Source organism: Hylaeus anthracinus, unplaced genomic scaffold (genome assembly GCF_026225885.1).
Source record: "Hylaeus anthracinus isolate JK02 unplaced genomic scaffold, UHH_iyHylAnth1.0_haploid 11991, whole genome shotgun sequence".
Lineage (NCBI taxonomy): Eukaryota > Metazoa > Arthropoda > Insecta > Hymenoptera > Colletidae > Hylaeus > Hylaeus anthracinus.
The window spans coordinates 647,168-660,434 of record NW_026534339.1 but is presented as its reverse complement, the minus strand read 5'-3'; the positions used below and the strand labels follow the sequence as shown (position 1 = coordinate 660,434).

Below are 13,267 nucleotides of genomic sequence, written 5' to 3'. Positions count from 1 at the left end.
ATTAATTCAGTTTTGCTTCTCATTCAGTTACTTCGCTTGCACTCGATAAATTTGCAAATTCAATTTTCTTGAAAATTATATCTTATACAAAACAATTTTATTCTACACTTTCGATTGTTTTTTATTTTTTCATTAGGATTCACCGACTGCTAGATTGTATCACCACTGTTGGGATAGTCTTTACATTAACGGACTACTAACATTGTGCCCTTAGAAACCTATACAACAAGCTTGTTTATATTAACTGCATTCGACCCAAAGTCCAAGATAATGTTGACAGATATTAAATAACAAGTAATTTTCAAAAGAAGTCGTATTTGACGCGTGTGTTCTTAGTCTCATATGAAATTGTTTAATACCTTTCAAATCTCGATCAAGTATAGTTTGTAAGATTCCGTACTTGTATTTAGGCAAAACAGTTATTTATCAATTGGTTTCCCTAATGAAATAATTTTTCAACATCTATTTGTCATAAATACATCATTATTTATAATTTATGAATTATTTCATCACGAAAAATTATTTATAGTAACTTAAACTGCACCCAAAATAGTTTTGTTTAACAATTCCATGTAATATAATTAATAAGATATTACTGAATATTACTGAATATACTGTTACTAACTACCAAAAGATAATGATAATGTGGAATTTAAAAACAGTTTATTTCAATTAAAGTATACATAGAACTATTCCCAAGGTGTTCTTACGGATAAATTTTTTTCTTATTCGGATATTCATACGATTACTAACGAGAGATAAAAAGCGCTATCGTTAATGATATGAATTAAGTATCGAATTCGTATAATAATGAAGCAGTGCATGTATCTAATTAAGACGAGGTTGAACTCTCGGAAAATTGGGACGTGCGTTATTTCTAGGATTTTGAACTCGCGTAGTCCGTTTTAATTAACGCAATCAATTTGGTTGGATTAATGTCAGTTTTATCGATTGAAAGATATTTTGATAAACTGATAAAATATGATATCGAACACAGGAATGTTTGATTCCATAAATTTAAACACAGGTGTTAAAAATGCAACAAAAATTCATTTATCAGCTTCACGAAAATGTTATTTTTCTAAATATCAAAATATCACAAACACGGAACAATACAGTTATTAATAATATTATTTAGCTTGAATCATACCTGGATAACTGATTGTATCTTTAACCTCTTCAGTAATCATTAAAAAATGATACAAATAACACATTTTTTTTATGAACGAATTTTATTTACTGAAAATATATGTCCCTCATAAAAGCCATTTCAGATCCAAAATCAGACTGAAAGTTGATATCTACTGATTAATTTTTGTAACATTAATCCTAATACAAATATTCGGCTCATAGTATCCGCCCGAGTATAATCGGGCGAAGTCCTTAAGCTGTTAATGAAGGGTTTTTTTAAACGGGCTTTAGGCTTCGTTTATCGATAAAGCATAAATGGTATGGAATATATCCATTTTTTGAATTTTAAGTGCAACCACAGGTGTATTTTGTTAAAAAAAAATCCTAAAACTACTTTAGGATTTATAAAAGTTTTAGTATTGACAACAGAAAACAATAACTATTTATATAATTTCACTAAACGTTCATTTATTAAAGAATTATGGGGTTGTAAAAAAAGTAAAGAATTATGGGGTTGTAAAAAAAGTAAAGAATTATGGGGTTGTAAAAAAAGTATTATTCAATTAGCATATTATGTACATGGTTTTTGAGACATGAAAACGTTCTGTTATCGACAAAAGTTGAATATCGATGTACAACCTGTCTGTAATATCACAATGAAACGAAATCGCGGGAGATACTAAAAATTTGGTAATTTAATTTCAAAGCAACGCGTCAGAAATTTTTAAAGGATTATCAATCCCTTAAGCTAGCTTTAAACTCCAACAGCCTGGGACCAAAATGTAATGTTTACATTTGGCCCGAACAATACGCCACTGGCCAGGTCTGTGATAATCAGTTTTGGCCCGAATATCCGACCAGAAGTCTCACACGTGGTTGTAGCTTAAAGGATTAATAGTATTGCGTTGAGTACAGACGGTATCTTTTGTAAAGCCGTCAAACGAATCAATAACAGACAATCTAACAAGAAGATGGTCAGTACTTTTTCTACTTTTCATGACGATTGCAATGCAATTGTATAGGTTGTTAGGTTTCTACTATGAGGACTATAGAAAAATGATCGAAGCGACTGTTTTTCGCCAGTTAAAATCTGATAGAAACAATTTTGAAAAGATTTTATTAATTCTAGCAAATAATTCATTAAAAAATTCCATTTATATATTATATTTTGCTAATTAATTCTCCAGCATAGCTTACGATCTTTCGATTTGTTAGCATATGATGCCGCAGTTATATAATAGTATTAACGATGATAGGAGAAAAATCGAACAGATAATGTTTTCTTTAATTATGTGCTTACCTATAACAAATAGGATAATGTGTCAGCAGTTTCTTTCTGATATATTTATATGTATCATATTTCTTAATGAGTTATTGACATTATCATGAAGCACGTAATTATGGAATGATTCTAATTTATTTAATATTGGCTTTTTGCCATTTTAGAACTTCCACTCTATAATTTTCGTTTGAATTTCCCTCTTGTTATGATACGCGCATGTTGTTCGCGCAGCCCGCTTCTGACAGTTAGGTGATATGGCGCCGTAACAATCTCGCCGTGTGTCTCGTTTCTAGCTTCATCTATGTTTTCTAACGATAGAAAGCAATTTTTTCTCGTTGTCTATCGGACGTGAAGGATCAGTCGGTGCACTAGCTAGTGTTCCCATAAACAGTTAATTGTTAAACTTGATAATAAATTCGAAGGAAATCTGTGAAATGTGCCCGGTGAATCCTCTGACGTCAGAGGTGTAGAACTAAATAGCGTGTTGAATGGTAAGTACTTATTTTGAAATCAACGCGATTTTTCAACATATTTAATGCATACCGTTAATTCCGTTCCTCTATTTCTCTTCTCTCTTTTAAGTAAATCTGACGTCGACATAAAATATACTTGGACGATAATTTTTTTAAATTAACTGACTCCCAAGCTTCATAAAAAAGAGTTCTCACTAGTTTTTCTTTTACTCTACGGATACAGATAACTTTTCGGGTTAGGTTTTCTTAGTGGATAACAACTAGTTTCACGTTTTTGCATCTGCTAAAGCCATATCGCTTTGCAACGAGACGCCATTTTTAAAACATTTAACCCTGTCGTTTACTTTTTTCATTCCTTTTGTAGGAGAACTATACATTCACAACGTGACAAAGATCTAACATTTTATAGATTCTAAAAAAAATGACATAATAATTCGACAACTTATACGGAACGTAAATACAAAATTACTAAAAAGTCTTACCCCGTGATGTAACATTTTTTAATATTATTTCATCATTTTATAAGAATTCTTACTGGTAAATCTGAACAAATTTAAACAATTTGTTAAAACTTATTTATTTCAATGCGTATTAAAATATATGAATGAATAAATGGGATTTTATTAATTGGAAAGTTTCAAACGAAAATGAAAACAATGACTTTTATTTACTTTACGTTTTTTCCGTTATCCTTATGCGTAATTATTTACGTCGGATTAGCAGTATTCTAAATGTTCGTAATAACACTTTCCACTCGGTGTAACTTTATTGTTTACATTTTGAAATTACTTTAGCCAGTTTTATGTCTGCGCGAACGAATCTACGTATTCGATAAATGGTATTTTTCAAAGCGTGTAATAAAGTGATAGGCGGAAAGAAACAGTAGTTCGTATTTGACATTGTACTAACAAATCCAGCATGGATAATACGAATTCTCCGATAGTCAGGAAAAGAAAACAAAATATAAGGAGTTTTTTTTTCTTAGAGCTAAGAGTTATGTGTAATGAGTTGTGACAAACGTCAGAGGAGATTATTTGAAGGTCATTTGTCTTGGCATGTTATGCAACTTCACAGATTCATGTATCTCGCCATGTGGTTAGTTTCGTATGCGAAATTGCGATTGTATCGTTATTCAATAATACACGCTCGATTTCAATAACATGGAAGTACGTAGTACAATAATTATATCGTAAAATATAAATACATTAAATGTATAATCACGTTTTATAATATTCGAATATTTACCTATATTACAAATTAACAGTTAAAATTAATAAGCGAAACGCAGAATTTTTATAACTTCTAAAATATTAAAATTAGAAGTAAACCACATTCTTTTATTTACTTGGAATCTTAAATAATAAAGTAGACTATGTTTCTATTATATTTTCATATCTTTATATTGTTTGTCCATAATTATGTGGCTTTCTAATGGATGCTGCTTCTATTCTATAGTATTATGTAATAAAAATTAAGTCTACTTTATTGTAAAAGTTGAGACTGTGAAAGTGGGTCCTCATTTGGTATTAGTATTTAAAGATGTCAAGAGTTCTAGTAAAAGGTATGGTAGGTTAGTCATTCGAATTAATCAGGGTTGTTACGTAATTGTATCTTTGTTCTTTTAAATAAAAGATTAGCATTTCACTATGGCGCGCGGATACGGAAACAGCTCATGCTGTACGACAGAAGAACAACGCTAGATTAAAACAAAGATGAGGACAGTTTCATTCATATAATAAATAACGAATAAACTTAACGTATAGGTAGATATAAAATATAAATACATTAAATGTATAATCACGTTTTATAATATTCGAATAATATTTACCTATATTACAAATTAACAGTTAAAATTAATAAACGAAACGCAGCCTTAGCCTTAGATACGTTAAGATAAATCGATAGACAGATTTTTATTTACCCATTGTACAATATTTCATTCTATAAATGAAACTTTAATTTTTATTCTACGAGGATATAAAGTTGTTTACATTATATTCGTTATTCGAATTTTGTATCTAGATAAGAATCTCGCCTTTCTCTAGCAGAAATACTGATTTTCGATATTGGATTGTTTTAGGCAATGTTGTGTCACGTGCATTATCGACAATAAGATTTTATTGATTAAATAAAAATATAAAGTATTGTTAACAGTAGTCACATTAACAAAGACGTATATACAGTGTTATAAAATTAACAGTCCGAACTTCGGATGAGTAAGCATGAATTTAATAGTAATCAACAGTTTCTAAGTTGCAAGTTTAAATTTTATTTACTGTTTTAACATATTAGTCAAAATTTTCGTTAAAATAAATCATATACGAAATAGCTGTTACAGTAAAATATAAATTTTCCTTGTAACTTGGAATGTTTAATTTACAAATCCATGTTTATTAATGGCTTATTCATTACGATGTAAAAATTTTATACCAAATCTTAGAATTTTGTATCTTATGTTTGGATCATAAATCTTGGAAGGCAATGCGTGTGACCTTCTAGAATAAGCGTCTGTTTATTTTGGACGTACATAAACGCCCCTTGGAGTGAAAGACACGAACCTTAGCCTTAATACTCTACTGCATGCTCTTACACAAGCTTCAGCTTGTAGGAAAATCAATAATCACCTGCAACGTCTCTGCTTGATACGTAACGTCAGAATCATTTGCAGTTTTAATTTGAGTTTTCACATTGTCCATCGATGACCATTTGTCCATTAACTATTTCGTTCGTGACGAGAGTATTCTCTTTTTTAAAATTAATTTTTTGATTGAATTTAGAAATTTTCCATATGAAAAACACTAAAACGTAAGAAGTTAAACTTTTAGATAGGTATTCATTTGTTTATTTAAAAGACAAACGTATTTGGATAGATTTTTTTTTAATATTATTAATAGAGGAGGTTGAATCGTGCCAACCTGAAATATTGTTCTTCCGTGGCAACAGTGACTACGTCACTTTTAATTATTCGAAGCAGTTGACCAAATTTAGGTTTCTTACCACAAAAAAAATGTGTTTATTGATTTTGGAAGAAAATGGTAATATTTCATAATGCACCTTTCCATTCTTAATACAATTTTGTTTTCTTGGGGCTTAATTATTCAAATGGTATGTCTTTAAACAATTTTATTTTTGTAATTAAAGCGAAACAATTTACATACAAGTATTATTATTAATAATATCTTAATAATTGACTTCGCCCATTTTATTCTCAAATTTAAAAAACATTTCTTGGTTTTCACTTTTTTTTCTACATAGTTGAAAGTAATGATTAGACCCGCGGTTCCCTTAGTGTACGGCTTATTTTCGGCGGCTCCTTTAATACCAATCAATATGGGACTAATCTGAAATATGTTAGACAGACTACATTAACTGGCACAAATTAACTAAATATAAGTGTGACTATTTCATAAGACTTAATTTTTGTATTATTAAACTTGACCAATATTTATTCTTCTTCGTCTTTATCGATAATTCCAATTTTCTTTTTAAAAAAAGCTCATATTTTTTCTGTTGATTTCAAAATGTGGATGTTTCTTTCTTGCAAAGTGAGATTAAGGGAATTCAGTTTGCCAAAAATATCGCATAAATATGCCAATTTTATTAAAAACTCGGTATCATCAAAATTTTCTGGATCCTTATATTTTTCTCTTTACGGATCTCTAAATTGAATGAAATTATGAAGACAATGCCAGAATAAAAGTTTACCCATCATTAACTCCATTTTTTCATTATGTGGACTTGCCCCATTTTCATAATAAACGGCTCATATCAACCTTTAGTATTTACAATATATTGCAGCTCATAGTATGGGAATCATGGGATTACATGTCAGTCTAGTTATATCAGTATAAATTTCAAGAATAAGTCTAAAACAAAAAATTATATTGAAATATAAATAAATATTTACACTAGCTTATGTATAACTGAAAAATTGTCTTCTTGTAATATTTGGACATACAACGTCATCTAAGAGTATTTACACATTCGAGCAGTGTGTTTTTTATTATGTACAAGGTGTAAAAAAATTAATTAGCGGCGCCCCGGTGAGTTGCTCCGTGCTATCGAAAATTCGCGAAAACTTTAACAATTTTTTACGCGAAAACGTGTCGTCTCCGGTACGTGACCCCTTTGAAGCTTTTTACCTACTCCTCGAGTAGAATTTTTTAAAATTAAAAAAAACATTCACCTTAAATTTCGAGGTCATAATGGATTTTGCGGACGGTTTTTTTTTGCAAATTTCCACCGATCCAGATGTGTACAATATTCTCCGAAAGTGGTGACCATTAATTTTGTTACATCCTGTACAGTTGTGTTGATGAAATTTGCAACTTCGCTAATATATTATTATGCTTAATTTTATGTTAAATATACGCACTAAGGCTGCTGCATCCTCAAACGTATGAACAGAAAACTCCGACCAATCATATCGCGAGTATGCCGTTGGAGAGCCTGCGGCCGCCTAGCGCGTAGCCTACGCTACCGCAGACACTCCACCGGCATACTCGCGCTCTGATTGGTTGGGATTTTTTGTTAATATCTCCATAACAAAGCTTCAGACAACAATTTCGCTAAGGAGAAAGTTGTTTCAAATCACCTCACGAACCACCCCATTCAAGGTGTTACAGCATTTTTAAGACACCCTGTATATTATTGTTGGGAATCCTTTCGAAAAGCCTTGGGTGATCTTTACCTCAGATCGTACCGAGGGTTCTTGGGCTTTGCTGGACGTACAGTCAGTGTAAGAAGTATTCGTACAGCAACCTATTCAAAACGAATGGTTCCTGTACGAATACTTATTACACTGACTGTAATTGGTTTTGGCAGGGGTTTGAAGGAGAAAGATGGTTCAGGAGGATTATCTGGGTTATCGTCTACACACTCGCAAGGTCTAACTAAACCCTTGTGACGGTTACTCGGTGGGAGTGCCGAGCTCAATCGTTACGCCGGGTTCGGGAGTTAGGCGGAGAATAAATGTTCATTGGTGTACTGAAATAAATAGGTTTTATTCTTCAGCTTTCGCTAGAGTCAGAAATATATATATATACACGGCTTATGGCTATGATTGATTATTGCTTGTTGCTTATTAACTACGAACTAAAGTATATTTACTACGGTACTGGTCTTGAATCCGTAGAGTGGTGACGGCGGGGCGGAGACGGTCAGCGGAGTTCCTCGCGTCGACTCGGGCAATCTCCGATCGCCGACGTCGAGTACACGCTAGTGGGGGGGAACACGAGTGCAATGCGCTGAACTCGAGCACGGGCAGTCTCCGTATACCCGAGCGAGCACTTCGACGGCGGGACGAGTGGGAGGGTCGTACCGTGCACACTTACGCACAGGCTCAGGCAGTCTCCGAACACCTTTTTTTTTTTATTTTTTTTATTTTATTATTATTATTATTATTACCGAGGTAGAGGAAATCTTCAAAAGACACCCCTCAGATGTTGTTGGGGGGTAGTGTCAGATTTCTACTGAATAAAACCTCTACCTCGGCCCCTCGGTGCGGAACTATACCGTAGGTAATACATCGCCCCGTGGGGATCGCCTTATCCGGCGACCGCATACTCTCGCACGGCCCTAATGGCCACCACTCCCCAGTCGGACTCGCCGTATACGCGGCGGGTACATCCGGCCCTAGACTGGGCCATCCCTCCCGTCTGAGCATTGGGGGTAGTGGATCCTACCCAAATTGCCCAGAGGGGAGGGGAGAACTCCCGCGTCCAACCGCCACTGCGGCGGCCGGCCCCTGCCACCGGGCCACCACTCTGCCCCCTCACCTTACCCGCAAATCCCTGGCCAACACCAGCCAGGGGCGGACCCCCCCCCCCTGGGGAAACGGCTAGGGCCCTCATCCGCCCCCCTAGCAGAGGGGCGGGGTACTGCCTCTGGGTGCGGGTGGTCACAGACCGCTACCCTATTGGGTGCGTCTACACCCAAAGGCTCCCCAGCGCCTTCGTACCGCCCCATCCGTTTTACGACTCCAGGGGCCGTCTACCTTTAGACCCGGATACATTCCGGGTCCCCGCTCCACCCACGTTTCCTTGGGCCTCAACGTCTGAAAAATGAAATACCAAAAAGGCAATAAATAAATTAAACAAACAAATCAGTCAGTCAAAACAAAACACCACAGTAGAGAACATAAAGTAAAATAAACATGAAAGAAAAGGAAAAACCAATCAAAGGGTAAAAAACAGTCAATAAAAGTTAGAAATAAAAAATAAAATATAAAATAAAAGTTAAGATGTCCTATATATGTGTATATATTGCTGGAGGCTCTCCACCACGTGGGCCGACCCGGAGAGTAATAGGTACCCAACGGGTTACCCCGCCAAGTCCCCGGGCCCCTCCTCAGTATCGCTTGGGCGGACAGGCAAGCCCGCCCCAGCTCCGCGCAAATACCGGGCTCGCGGTGCATCGCCCCGCGCCCGAGCCTCCCGATCGAGGTCGCGCTCATAGCCGGCCTTGGCGGTAATGACCCTCGTAATGAAGGCCTCCACCGCCAACCAGCCGGCCCGGCCGCTGACCATAAACCGTCCCAGGGAGAGGGAGGCGTCCCCGCTCATTTCGCCCTCAAGGGCGAGCCTCTCCGCGGCCCACCGACCGCACTCGATAAAGGTGTGCTCCATCGTGTCGGAGACCCAACAGCCATACCAGCACAACGGGACGAGGTCTTCTGCAACCGATAACGGTATACGTTGAAGACCCCGTGCCCCGTCAACGCCTGGGTGACGTAATACGTCACCTGACTGTAAGGGCTCTGGATCCAGTCCCGGATAACCGGGATCCACTCATGAGCGACACGGCGGGCGCCCACCTCATCCCACTCCGACTGCCATCTGTCGAGCGTGTCCTGACGGATACGCCTGATGGCCAGTCGGAGCTCGTCGGACGTGGTTCCGCTCTATGGCCCTCGAGGACCTCGAACAATCGACAACTCTCCTCGATCCTCAGGAGGATAGGCGGTATCCCGGCAATCACCAGAAGAACCTCATTGGGCACGTTCCGGTAGGCCTTACACACCCGGATTAGCCCGCCCGCTGGGCAGAGACAACCTTCTGGCGTCGGGTTGCTACACTCATGGCCCCACCCCATATGGGGGTCACGTATAGCAGCACCGACTCCATCACGCTGTAGTACAACGCGCTGGCCCGTTGGCCCGGTCTGCCGACATTCGGCATAAGCCTGGCCAGCGCGTACATTACCTTGGTGGCTTTGGAGGTGACCCTCTCGATATACACTTTGAAATTGTGCGACCGATCGAAGGTCACCCCAAAATACTTAATACTATCGGCCGGAGAGACCAGCTGACTCCCGACTGGCACCCGCAGGGGGGGGGCAACCACTTTCGGTTGCCCAGGAACACCTCAGTTTTTTTCCGGGACGGTCCTGAGCTTCGCCGACGCCATCCAGACTTCCACGGACCGCATACAGCTCTGAATACGAGTATCCAGTGCGTCACGGTCCGTGCAAGTCACCACGACGAGGATGTCGTCGGCGTACCCGATGATTGTTCACCCCCGTGGAAGGCGGAGGCCCAGCACGCCGTCACAGAAAATATTCCATAACAGCGGGCCGAGCACCGACCCCTGTGGGACACCGGAGACCACTTTACGGCGCCTCTCTCCCTCCGCTGTGTCATAATAGATGTACCTCCTTGTGAGGTACGCCTCCACAACCCGGCGAAAATATGTGGGAATTCCTCTCTCAACTAGCCTCTGCATCATAATCTCCCAGTCCAGGGAGTTAAAAGCGTCTTTCATGTCCAAGGCGATTAGGACGCAGAACCGCTGGTGGCACTTAGCCGTCTCCACGATGCTCTGCATGTGCCTCATCGCCTGGGACGTGTTTTGGCCCGCACGGAACCCGTATTGCAACGGAGACAACCCGTGCGGGCCTAACGCATGCTCCATCCTCACCTTAACGACATTTTCCCACACCTTCGCTAGGTGGCCTATCAGGCATAGGGGGCGGTATACGGAGGGAGAGGCAGGGTTCTTCCCCGCCTTCCTCAGCAATACCAGCCGCCCCCCTTTGCCACCTCGGTGATGACTCTGCCCGAGACGCCGTCGCGTTCGGGGGCCTTCTCCAGGTGTGTGGCCCCAAGCGCCCGTGTCACCTCGTCCTCGGTAACCGGCAGGACCGGCCGCCGCAGGAATTCCTCCAGGTCGCGGCCAGGCCTGTAAGCTTCCGTGGCCGCGTTCTCCGCATCCGGTGGGGCCGGAAAGAGCTCGGCCAACACCCCATCCATCTGTGCGGCCGGCATCAGAGGAGGGGGGAGACGCCGGGTTACCATGTTCATGACAACCCGGTAAGGTTTCCCCCACACGTCTCTTTCAACCAGGCCACACAGCTCGCGCCAAGCCCTCTCCTTGCCCCTAAGGATAAGGATGCGGAGCTCCCAACGAGCCGCCCGGTGCTCTTCGAGGAGCACCGGTATCTCGGGACGCCGCCTCTTGCACGCCCGCTGGAGTCTCCTCCGACTGGCATGCATCCGCCGACGCGCCAGCGCGATCTCCGGGGGCCGCCAACACTTGACCGTGCCCCGACAGGGAGGGGGCCTCCTGAGCGCCATACTCAACGAGCTTGCCCGTTCGATGCCGTCCAGGGCCTCATCTGTATCCGCGGGCCTGAGGGGGGACGAGAGATCAACACGTGCGACTCGCGCCTAATGGCGCTAATCAGGACGTCCGGATCTAACGTCTCCACCCTCCACCCCAGTATGCAGCGGGGCTCGGTCATGCCCCCGCCAACCCTGCCGAACACGTGCCACAAGTATTGGTTGTCCGACGCTGTGTACTCCTGCAGGATGCTGCTGGATTGCAACCCCTGGAGAAGCACGGCGTCACACGCCAGCACGTCAATCTTGGAAGTGCGCCCGTTTCTCTGGAATGAGAACGGACCGGCATTATCCGAGGGCGCCAGCCCCAGTCTTTCGAAGACCTCCAGCAGGACGCGACCCTTAGGCCGGTGACTTCGCGTTGAAGTCACCAGCCACTATTCGCTTCCTAGGCCCGTCGCGACACGCGGCCTTTAACGCTTCAAGTTTACAGGCCAGACCCTCGTGGTCCAACCGCGGGGTGAAATATTAACTGGCGACGAGTACATCCTCAACCCATGTGAGGATATATCCGTCGCCAAGCCCCCCCCCCCCCCCCCCCCCGATGGTGACCTCCTGGAGGCCGCCGAACCCGGTGACCCAGATGGCCGTCTTAACAACCAGGACCCCGCTGGCGACGCAAAGCTGGCATACAAGAGCCGCTGCCTTGCAATCCGCCATATCGTGCCCCGGCTGGCCGCACTTGCGGCAGAGGCCCTCCCCGATCTTACATGATCCGCTCATGTGCCCAGGGGCGTGGCACTTATAGTATCGTGTCATCGACGGCACGGATCTGTGCCGACACGTATCCTATACGAATAGTCGAACCGTCGGTGACTCTGCTTGCCCATTTTTGCGGCACCTCAACCACCGCTATCTGCGTCCCCCAAGAGGTAGACCGAAGTACCTTCAGCCTAACCTCCCCGAGGGACTCGATGCCAAGGAGGGCACAAAATGTGGTGACCACCTCAGCCCTGCCGATAACGGGGTCGAGGTCCCGCACGTCCACTTCGACCCTCGGGAGCACTGTCCGAGCCGAAGCGGAAGCCCTTAGCTTACTGGCCAGGGATTCCCGCATCTCCGCCGCTCCGCTCTCCTTCGTTACCTCGAGGAGGACCTCCCCCTTACGGGTTCGCCTAATCCGGGATACCCCCCGACCCGTTCCTCCATATGTCCAGCCACCTGCCGCACCAAGTCCTCGTACTGGACGCCGGTAGCAGAGACTATAACAGCCTCGCTTCTCGCCCTGCCCCTGCGCGGACTCTTCGCCTTAGCGACGGCGCCAGCGCCGGTCCCATCGCTTCCTCTAGCCACCTTCCGCGGGGCCGGTCGGGGAAGCATTACAGCCACCGGTACAGGCACTGGCGGACCAACCGGCATTGCCTCTCTTCTCTCGAGTGCCCTCTTGGCCCAGGCGTTCTCTTCAGGTGGGGGCGCCGGGACCATCTGTCCGTCTGCAAACTTTTTACTCTTGTTTTTTCTGCCTCTGCCCTTGCCTTTACGCGGGGTGACAGTACTCCATTCTTCCCCCGGTAAAGCTACCCTCTTCCTGGCCATCAGCCCGGTGCTGGTGGCGCAGTCCGAGGGCGGGGTTGGGGGCCCCCCCCCCGGGGGGGGGGGGGGGGGCCGGGGGGGGGGGCCCCCCCCCCCCCCCCGTTGTTTCAAGGGGACCCGCCCCACTCTCTCCTCGGAAGGCTCCGTCTGAACGGCTACCTCAGCAACGGTCACGGTCGCGTGCGCACGCACCCCCGTTGTTCATGCGCACCCCCATCGGCCTGTCTCTTG

General features: G+C 42.9%; 1 protein-coding gene across 9 annotated transcripts in view; it reads left to right on the top strand.

The window, feature by feature from the left end:
* The window catches only part of LOC128888291 (trafficking kinesin-binding protein milt), an 80,029-nt gene that overhangs the window by 25,552 nt on the left and 41,210 nt on the right, over positions 1 to 13,267 (top strand). The window contains exon 1 of one of the 9 annotated variants that reach the window (XM_054144999.1): positions 2,538 to 2,904. The exons of the other annotated variants lie outside the window; for them this stretch is intronic. The gene's annotated coding sequence lies outside the window, so the exon portion shown is untranslated. Of the gene's footprint in view, positions 1 to 2,537; positions 2,905 to 13,267 lie in introns of those variants that run through there. 9 annotated transcript variants of the gene reach the window in all.